This window comes from Piliocolobus tephrosceles, chromosome 3 (genome assembly GCF_002776525.5).
Source record: "Piliocolobus tephrosceles isolate RC106 chromosome 3, ASM277652v3, whole genome shotgun sequence".
NCBI classification, from domain to species: domain Eukaryota; kingdom Metazoa; phylum Chordata; class Mammalia; order Primates; family Cercopithecidae; genus Piliocolobus; species Piliocolobus tephrosceles.
In genome coordinates this window covers 113,549,864-113,560,883 of record NC_045436.1, presented here as the reverse complement: position 1 = coordinate 113,560,883, position 11,020 = coordinate 113,549,864, and positions in this window count along the sequence as shown.

Genomic DNA, 11,020 nt, shown 5'->3' with positions numbered 1-11,020 from the left:
ACAGAATTACCGCATGACCCAGCGATCCTACCTCTGACATATACTGGAAAGAACTGAAATAAGGCGCTGAAACAGACACTTGTAACCCATGTTCACAGCTGCACTATTCATAGTAGCCAAAAGGTGGGAGTAACCCGAATGTCCATCAGTGGATGAATGGGTAAATAGATTTTCTTTCACTGGCAGTAAAAGCTGTAACTCTGGAGGCAACTGCATTTCACACAGCTCTCCACACGGGTGAGTGCACAGCTTTCTCGTCTCTTTCCTATGCTGTGTCTTCAGAGCTAGCTATGATATGATATGTTGTGATATGTACATATTGAATATACGTCTTTTACATACAAATGCAACCAGTTTATTGAGGGCTTGATGGAAGATATGGAGTGTGGAGGAATAGTCTTACATTTCCAATTTAAAAATCTCAACAACAACAAAATAGGGGACAGAAGTGCAAGAGTTTTGGTGTTCTCTAGAGCAATGGCACTCTGTCCCTAGAAGAATGGTAGGAGCGGGGCATGTTCATATGTCCTTGAGGTGTGACCACACATGGGCACACAGTAGGCCAAAGCACATCCCAGCCGGGAGCAGTTCCTTTTATGGGGTCGCCTGGGCAGGAGCCAAGGTGCTGGGTTTGAAACAAAAAGGAGTGACTGTCCCACACTAAGTAACTCACCAAACCTCACTGACCTCAGTTTTCTTATCTGTAAAAAGAGCAATGCGGGGCCCAGCTCAGTGGCTCACGCCTGTAATCCCAGCACTTTGGGAGGCCGAGACAGGTGGATCACCTGAGGTCAAGAGTTCGAGACCAGCCTGGCCAACATGGTGAAATCCTGTCTCTACTGAAAGTACAAAAATTAGCCGGGCATGGTGGTTCATGCCTGTAATCCCAGCTATTCAGGAGGTTGAGGCAGGAGAATCGCTTGAACCCAGGGGACGGAGGTTGCAGTGAGCTGAGATCGAGTCACTGCCTCCAGCCTAGGTGACAGAGCGAGAGTCCATCTCAGAAAAAAAAAAAAAAAAGCAATGCCTACCTTGCAAGGCTGCTGGGAAAATCAAATATGCCAATAGATGTGGAGAAGCCCCACACAGAGAACGGAAAGCTGCCTGCGTAACTATTATATTAGAGTGTTTGGACAGACTAGGGCGCTCTCCTACCTGCATTAAAAGTCAAACTTTGGGGCATCTACGAGACCCATCACAGTCTGGCCTCAAATAAGTGTTCCCATCGCACCCCTCCCGAACAACTGTGACTCACCCACTGTCCCCCTGCAGGCTGCCCGGGACACACTTTTCCTACTCAGTCTGAAACCCACCTACTCGTCCTTCCAGGTCTCGCTCAAACAGCACCTTCAGGGTAGCCCTCCCTCCCCTCACCCCCAGCTCTCCCAGTGAGAAGCGGGGCTCCCCCTCTAAACTCCAGAACCCTCCACCCTGCATTCCAGGCGTTTCATTCTCAATGGCCTGGTACAAATCCTGACCCAATATTGGTAAGTATTTGACCTTGCACAATGCGTGGAGTGTCACAGAGACTGTGGCCGGGATAAAGGTGCAATCGGCCTTGCCCTCTGCCGTCAGCGTTCACAGAGATTCTCCACGAGGGCCGGTCTCCCAGCTTGATGGTGAATGGGGAGCAGGTGAAGTTGACGCACATACCCCAGAGTGCACAGCCCTGAACGTCCACACATGACAAACACACAATCCCGTGTGTAGTATTTGGATGCACTCTACCTTGTTACAACTGGAGTTCAAACAATTGAATTATGTATTCCTCACATAAACTTTGAAGTGGGGTTAGCTGGACCTGCATGCAATGATACATGCTAAGCTTCGGCTTTTCTGGGAAAGCATAATCACGTCTCTGTAAGCAAAGAAAAACATGAGTCTGAGTGAGCAGCTTTCTCCAATAGCGACATGATGGGGACACTGTACTGTAGTGCAAGTCACATGCAAACACTTCCAAATCCAACCCCTGCTCTCACTAGCCCTGTGACCTCGGACGTCCCTTAACCTCCCGAACTTTGGTTTCCCCTTTTCTTCTGAGATGTTTATTGACCACCTGCTATATGCTTGGTCCTATGATAATGGCTAAGAACACAGAAGAATAAACTAAAACTATAGACCTTCCCGCTCCACAAAGAGCTCACGGTGCAGAAAACGCGTGTGCAGTGGAGAGAGGGAAGCAGAGGTTGCCCTGGAAATGGAGAAGTAGGACCCCTGACCCAGCGGGAGATTCAGGTAAGAGGAGAACAACCATGAAAGGGGAAGAGGCATTTTCTGGGGGAACAAAGGCATAGAGGGCAAGGCAGGCTCAGCAGCAGAAACAGCACTGGCAGAGGCAAGGCTGCAGGAACAGCACTGTGTGTGCAGAGGCCGCCGCACCAATGCTTGGCTGCCGAGAAGTGTCTGTTTCATGCTTGTTGCTCTGCCCAGTCCCTGAAGCAGTGCCCAGTGCATGGCAGGTGTTCTGTACACACCGAGGGGGAGCCGTGGAGAGGGCCAGTGGGCTGGCGTCTGTCCTGGGGTAGTAGGAGGCTATGAGGACTTTGACCAAGAGAGAAATGGTTCCAGACTGGGATTTGAGAAAGGGGACCCCGGCTGCAGGGAGAGGCAGGAAAGTGAACGTGAATACTGCAGTCTCCAGGCAAGGGCAGAGGATCCACACAGGCCATAAGGGGAGCAGCAAGAAGATGGGCAGGAGGCAACTCAGGAGCACTGGGATGGGGTGGCGGTGGAAAGGGGGCCAGGGGCCATCCACGTCTCGATTCTCGAACTCCACAGATGAGATTTGGCTCCTGTTCCACCACTGCAGCTTTGACCCCACTGTACTCCAGTGGCTTGTGGGCCTGTCCTCCCATGGATCTGTCCACTCCCTGAGGGCAGGGCCTACAGCTGAGATGCTCCTGCTGTGTCCCCAGAGTTGCACAGAGCAGGTCCTCACTCATGTGGGGAGAGCCCAGGAGCACCAAGCTGGTAGCGGCAGGGGTAGGCGGGATGTGGAGGAGCCCCCAGGGGGTTGATTTGGGACAGGTTGACCTTGCAGAACTGTGGACATCTAAATGGGCCATCCTGAAGCAGTGTGTGCATCTGTGTATGTGCATGTGTGTAGTGTGTGTGTTTAGCAACTGCGTGCTGTCATGTTTAGGCCTGAGCCTTTCTCCCCTCTCTTGTGCTGGGAAAGGGAGGGAGAATTGTAGAGAAAGCCAGAACGCAGATACAATGGGGATGGTGACGCAGACTCTGGGGAACAGACACCAGGGAACAAGCCCTTCACCATCCGCCATGAGAACGGTCACATGATGGGGTCCCAGCAAACAGTACAAGTGTTGTGAACATCACTGTTAACCATGCCACAGGTGGGCCGCCTCATCCAATGCCCCTGGCTTGCTCAGGCAGCCCCCTCCTGTCCTCATCAGCTATAAACCCATTTATGAAAAGTTGGTTTCCCTTTAAAATATGAATAACTAAGAGGAAGCCACCTATTGTCAAACACTAATTGTCTGGGCTCACGTTAGATGGTGCAACCTCCACCTGCCAAGTTCCTGTAGACAGTGCAAGTTCTGAGCTCAGTCTCGCAGGGCTTTGGAGGGTGCAATGGCAGCTCTCGACACTGGCCACCAGTAAGACCCATGCGGAAAGTTTGGACAAACCGCTCAGAACATCTAGGGGGCTGGGGTGTGGCCACCTGAGGATCCAGCGGCGCCCCCAGGTGACTTGGATGTGCAGCCAGACACCGCTGCTGGGCTAATGCTGTATTTTGTTATTTGTGAACGAAAGTAAGAACGCTTCCTCCTGAATGAGGAAAACATTGAGCTCCCCTCCATAAGCACTTCTTGCGTGCCCACTCTGTGTTGGTTCCCATAGTGCCTACCAGTGCTGGCACACAGTGGGGCTGAACACACGTGGTGAGTTCAGACCTGCACTGACCTGGACCTGGCTCAGCACCTACAGGCTGGGTAACCCTGGGCCCCTTGCTGAACCCTGTGGACGAATGTTCCCATCACCTGGCCCTGTGGCTGACACACAAAGTGACAGAAGTACCATGAGTATTTGACGAATAAAAGTATAAAGGTTAAATTCCACTGCCCGCTGATCATGGCCCACCAATGCAATGGGCTGCCAGTCAGCAGAGATTAGCTAACCCCACATGGAGTACAACACACACCGTGATACCACTTCACAAAGTCCAGGAGCAGACAAAGCACAGGTAAGTAAGAAAACCACACAGAGGATCACCGCAGGATGCACACCACGTGCAGGGTGCTGTACTCCCTGGGGGTCCCTGGGGCCATCTTGGTGGCACCCTGTTCCTTCAGCTGGTGGGACAGAGCTGTTCATGTTATAGTGATTGGATATATTCTTTGTAAATATGAAATATTTTATCAGAAAAAAAAAATCAGTGGTCTCATCTCTTTCTGGAATTCTACTGTGTCTAAAACAATTGCCCAACTGCAGATATCAAGCAACTATCTTAGACTCCAATCCCCAAGAAAACTGCCTAAATCTAGAAAATGCCAGACGGAAGAACGATGAAAAGATGGGAAAGGGGTGTGTTCCCTGGCTTTCTTTGTTGCCCCACAGCCTGGAGGCCTGACGGTGAGAAGGGCCTTCCACGCTCAGCAATGCCTGCTCTGAATAGCCCCTAAAGAGCCATTGAAGAAAATTCGGCCAGGCATGTTGGCTCATGCCTGTAATCCAGCACTTTGGGAGCCTGAGGCAGGCGGATCACCTGAGGTCAGGAGTTCAAGACCAACATGGCCAACATGGTAAAACCCCATCTCTACTAAAAATACAAAAACTAGCCAGGTGTGGTGGTGCATGCCTGTAATCCCAGCTACTCAGGAGGCTGAGGCAGGAGAATCGCTTGAACCCAGGAGGCAGAGGTTGCAGTGAGCCAAGACTATACCACTGCACTCCAGCCTGGGCAACTCAGTCTGAAAAAAAAAAGGAAATTCTAGGAAGCCAGGGCTGAGGAAGGACGTCGGGAACCTGTTGCTCCGCTGGCAGCTCAGAGCTGCACGGCTGAGCAGCCACACTCACTTGCGACGTTCTCTTCCTCCTGGGTATGAAGAAAGACAGGAAGCTGTGGGCTGGCTGCCGCTATGTGCTCGGTCAGGGAGGAAGGCGACAGATGTGAGAACCATCTTAACCCATCCGGACTGGGAATCAAGACCAACAAAAATAGACAACTGACAGTAAATAGGCAGAAAGGGGGAAGTCAGGTATGAATGTCACTCACCCAGGGCCCAGGAGGGAGGCTCGGACCTCCCAAGGTTACTCAAAGGCACTCTGCACCTGCTGCCTGCTGCCCTGGATGCCCTGCCCCCTCGTCCTCCGTGGCCAACTCCAACTTGCCTTTCGTCGACTCAGATACCAACTCCTCCAGGAAGCCCTCTCTCACCTGCCCCCCGACTTCCTCCATCCAGGCTGTGCTGCCCCCGGCGCCTCTCACAGCCTCCTCATGTTGCTCCTGACCATGACCATGTGGGGGACAAACCCGTGTCCTTCATGCCTCTCCACAGCCCTACCCTTGGGCCTCCAACTATGAACCAACCTGACCCCTCCCTTGTCCCCACTCCGGAGCCACCGCCAAGCCCCCACACATGGGCACTTCTCATGAGGTCCTTGTGGGAAGGGCACCGTCACTGGAGGCAGAAAGGCGTGGGTGCAAGCCCCGCTCCACCTTTCCCTGGCTGTAGGGTAGAGAGGTCGCCGCGCACACCTCAAGGGACTGTCGTGCAGAACAGGATGACGGGCAGGGCCTGCTGTGGGGTGGCGCTCAGTGACTGCCAGGCACCCCCTGCTCCCCCAGCCTCAGGCTTTCCCCTGGTCAAGACTCACTGGTTCTCTGCAAGGCAGGGCAAGGGCAGACATGGCAAGGGACCACCCTAGTGGTGGTGACGATGGCTGCCGGTCACCGGAAGCTGGAGGCGTTCCGCATGTGTGCACATTCTCTTACCGATCTCAGCAACCCTATAAACCCTATCACCCCATTTCACATATCAGGCACCTGAGGCTCAGCCAGGTCAGCCACATGGCCAGGAGCACGCAGCGGTGAGCAGGGGAGCAGAGGTGTGCACCTGGGAAGGTCCAACGCCAAAGCCCAGGCGCCAGGCGCTCCGGGGAGGAACTGCTTCTCCACATGGGGCCAGAGCCTTCCCAGGATGGACTTCCGCTCCTGTCCCCCAAATAGGTCCTGCCCACCCTACCCCATTGCCCCTGCTGCAGGTGGTTCTAAAGTTTGCTTGGGGCCAGGCACGGTGGCTCACGCCTGTCATCCCAGCACTTTGGGAGCGGGCGGATCACGAGTCAGGAGATGGACACCATCCTGGCCAACATGGTGAAACCCTGTCTCTACTAAACTACAGAAAAAAATTAGCCGGGTGAGGTGGCCCGTGCCTGTAATCCCAGCTACTCAGGAGACTGAGAAAGGGGAACCATATGAACCCGGGAGGTGGAGGTTGCAGTGAGCCAAGATCGCGCCACTGCACTCCAGCCTGGTGACAGAGCGAGACTCTGCCTCAAAAAATAAATAAATAAATAAGTTTGCTTGGTGGGTGACAAGACCTCCCGTGCTGGAATCTTATAATTAGAAGGGATTTAATACCATCTGGCCAAACTCAGTCAACTCTGACTCCTCTGGACCCAGCGAAAGTTCAAAGCCGCTTCCTCCGGTTCATGCTCACAGCTCTTTGTGAACACCCCAGTGGGGCCCCAGTGGCGTAGATGCCGGGGCCGACCGGTGGCTTCCCTGTCTCACTGCACCCAGGCAGAGGCTTCTGCTGGGTCCTGAGTGCGGTGTCTAGCTAGGAGGCTTGGAGAGGACGCAGGGGCTCCCGGTCATCCAATGCCCAGATGGGGCTCAGGAACTCAGACAGCACCCGCAGGGCCAGGCTGCAAAGGCCACATCCCCTCTGCCTCGGGCAGGAAAAATGCCTTCCCAAGAGCAGGGGCCACGTCTTCTGAGGGCTCCCAAATCCCCCAGCCTCCAGGGGCCCGTGCAGGCCAGTCCCCAGCAGGGCACACTTTTTCCCAACGGCCCAGGAGGGGTGTCTGCCACCCACCCCACAGGGCAGGGCATGACCTCCTGGAGTTGCTGGCCCAGCTAGCAGGTGGTGAGGTTGGGGGCCAACCAGGCACCACAGGCCTTGACCACAGGCACCTCCCTGACCCCTGGGCTGGCTCAGGCTGAGCCCAAAGGCAGCGGGCCCCCAGGTGAAGGCAGGGCAGAGGCCTGGAGGCCAGCCACCACCCAGCCTGTCACTCCTCTCCCATCCGACCATGGGCAGAGCCACCGACAGCCATCACCCAGGGATGTGTGTGTGTGTGTGTGTGTGAAAGAGGGAAAGAGGGACAGACAGAGAGGGAGAGGGAGGTAGGAAGAAGGAAAGAGTTGGGGAGAGAGAGGGAGACGGAGAAAGGGAGATAGCTCGGTCTGTGGCTCTGTGGTAGGGGGTGCCAGGCAAGGGAGGCGCCCCTGAACATGCGTCACCTCTGATTCCCCACTCACCCTTGACCCAGTGAGACGTCCTTTTCAAGCACCTGGAATCTTCCCAAGAACTACACACGCAGATCTTCACGGCGCCACCAGGAAAAGGAAGGAGCCGCACCTCCTCCCCCACGCATCTAGGAACCCTTCCCCAGGCAGAGGGAGGAGGCGGCCGGCCCCATCCCATCAAATCATGCGGAAAAGCCTGGTGGGGGGAGTTGGCTAAGGGTGGATTTGTTTAAAAACAGCAAAGGCCTTGGGCCCCAGGTTTTCGCCCCTGTGGGCTCCGGGCCGCAGTTTGTTTCAGGAGCTCTCCCACTCCCACCAGAGAATCAGGCCCAGAGGAGAGGGGTGAGGAGCCCGTGTTCTCTGGGCCCACACTGGTGACTGCACTGACACCAGGCTGCGCTGATACCTTCTCCCCTGCAGGTGGGGATGCCACAGGCTCCTCCACTCCCCATTCCCACTTTCTTCCACTCGCTCCAACTCCCCCAGAATAGAGGGTCCCAGGAATCTGCAGGTGGCTCGGCAGCTCTCCTCCCAAACCCCGCTGCTCAGCCTCCGCCTCCAGCTGTCCCCCACGGCCCTCACCCCTCCTCTGCTCCTCTCCTGCCCACCTTGCCCACTGGACTGACTGGTCGTCCTGGGGTCTCAGGTCAGCACCATCAGCACAGATTCTATTGACAGCGGAACTAGCGCCTTCCTAGTGAACACCCCACCTTCGTGGGCCATGCTTGTAAGCTGGGGCCAGGGCACCCCCTCGGCTGCATGCTGTCCCCTACCCCAGTGCTAGATTGGGGAACCACATCTCTATGCCAGCCAGCAGTGTGGCGGGGGACAATAAGGTCAGGGGCCAGACCACCTCCCACAGTGACCCCTGAGCCCTGAGGACTTCACCCCCTCCTGAGGCTCAGCATCCTAAGCCCAGACCCATCTCCTTCCCAAAACCTGCTCCCCGCAGAAAGAGGTCGCACCTCAGCAACCGCAGCTGCCACCCTGGCTGACGGAGCCAGACGCCTGGGTCAGCCTGGCCTCCTTGTGCCACTGCTGGATGCTGGGCACTGGTCCAGTCTTCCCCGTCCCCACCAAAGATGAGCCCCTGCCTCTCAGGCCTGACCACACTACATCCCTGCATCAGCCCAGCTCCTTGGGAAGCCAACACTGAGACAGGATTAAACAGGCAGGAGCCGAATGACAGACACCTGTGGGATAACCTGGGGATGGAGCTGGGGGCTGGGAGGGCCCTCGGAAGCCGGAAGGGAGTGAAGTGCCCCAATGTCCAAGTCTACCCAGAAACCCCGAATGCGACCTTATTTGGAAATAAGGTCTCTGCAGATGTAATGAGCTGAGTGAAGATGAGGTCATCCTGGAATAGGGCGGGCCTCAGATCCAATGGCTCCTTATAAGAGGAGAAGCCAGCCAGAGGCACACACAGGGGAGACCTCGAAGGCCGAAATTGGGAACATGCACAAACCAAGGGACACCGAGGATTTCCGGCCATCACCAGGAGAGGCAGGCATGCCTCCCCTCCCCCAGCCTGCGGGGAAGCCTGGCCCACTCACCTCCGCTTTGCACTCGACCCCCTGCCCCCCACATGCCCATCGCTGGGAAGACCGGGCTCGGTGCATCGTCTGTATTCAAAGCATTGCTTCAAGGAACGAGTGAGCAAATGAACTCAAATGTATCCTGCTATTGTGTTGTTGCTGCATGAACCTTAGCAGAGCCATATGTTCATTCAGCAGCGGCCAGGACCCCTTGGCCAGGACCTGCACCAGGCTCCAGAAAGCAAAGAAAAGCAGCAAGGCCCTGGGGCCAGGGGCCAGGTCCAGGAAAGGAGCCCCACCCAGCCAGGTGCAGGGTGCAGGTGAGGCTCACACAGCCCCGGTGCCTCCCCGTGGACTCACGCTCACGGTCCTGCCCTCCCAGAGCTTGGGAGATGGCGGGGATCTCTCCATCCTGCTTTCGTCTTCAACCCCCCGGTCTGAGCGCTGGGGCCTGCTGCTGCCCTTTGCTCCCTCTCCCATCCCCACTGCCACAGGCTTGGCACCCTCCTGCTCCCAGTCACCACAGCGCCACCCCCCACCCTGATGGAATAGCCTCTGGGCACAGGGCTCTGGATTGCTCTAGTCCTGTGCTGCCAACACGGGAAATCAGCCACACAGGTGTGTCCCAATGGAGCTGTGCTGTGGGTGTGAAATACACACGACGTCAAGGACTTGGCAGGAAAAAGAATAGAAAATACCTGGTTATTCATTTATAGATTGATCACATGTTGACATGATAATACTTTCAATACAGTGATTAGTAAAATATCGTAGGAAAATTAATTTCACCAGCTTCTTTTTACTTTGTTTTTTTTTTTTTTGAGACGCAGTCACACTCTGTTGCCCAGGCTGGAGTACAGTGGCGCCATCTCGGCTCACTGCCATCTCTGCCTCCCAGGTTCAAGTGATTCTCCTGCCTCAGCCTCCCAAGTAGCTGGGACTACAGGTGTCCACCACCACACCAGGCTAATTTTTGTATTTTTAGTAGAGACAGGGTTTCACCTTGTTGGCCAGGCTGGTCACGAACTCCTGAGCTCAAGTGATCCACCTGCCTTGGCCTCCCAAAGTGCTGGGATTATAGGTGTGAGCCACCACGCCTGGCCTGTTTTTACTTTTTAAAATGTGGTTTCTAAAATTACATCTGTGGCTCGAATTCTATTTTTTTAAACAATTTTATTTCTGATCATTATGAGTAACTGTACTTATATATGTATATGTGACACAGGCATGTGCCACATAACGACTGCATGAGGGCAATTGGGGTGTCCGTCACCTCAAGCACGTGTCATTTCTTTGTGTTAGTAACATTCCAGTTCCACTCTTTTAGCTGTTTTTAAATATACAGTAAATTATTGTTGACTGTCTTTAGCCTGTTGTGCTATCAAATACGAGATCTTATTTATTCTAAAGATATTTTTGCACCCATTAACCATCCCTGTCCCGCAACCCTTCCCAGCCTCCGGTGACCATCCGTCTACTCTGTGTCTCCGTGCGTTCAGTTGTTTTCATTTTTAGCTCCCACATATGAGTGAGAATATGCAAAATTTGTCTTTCTGCGCCTGGCTTATTTCACTTAACATATTAACCTCCAGTTCCACCCATGTTGTTGCAAATGACAGGATTTCAATGGATTTTATTTCTTTTGGACAGCGCTAGTCCGCTTGTAATGAGTCTCTTGAAAAGGAGTCTGGAAGGCACCTCACCTCACATTAACTGAGTCCCTGTAAGTCAGGGATGCGGAGACACGTCAGCCAGGGTCCTGCCTTCTGGGTCCTCCCAAGGGGCCAGGTGACGTGCTCCAGGCTGCACTCCAAGGCCAGCGAGGGTGCAGGTTTTAGAAGCGGGTCTTGGGGCTTGCTAAGCCTGGGTGTTGGTGTTTTCTTCTCGGAGAGGTTGGCACTCCGTCATGACTGACGGAGAAGCAAGGTTCCCCAAACCCAGGCATTGGAGGCGGCTTTACAAAAACGGGCTTCTATGGTTTTGTATTTAC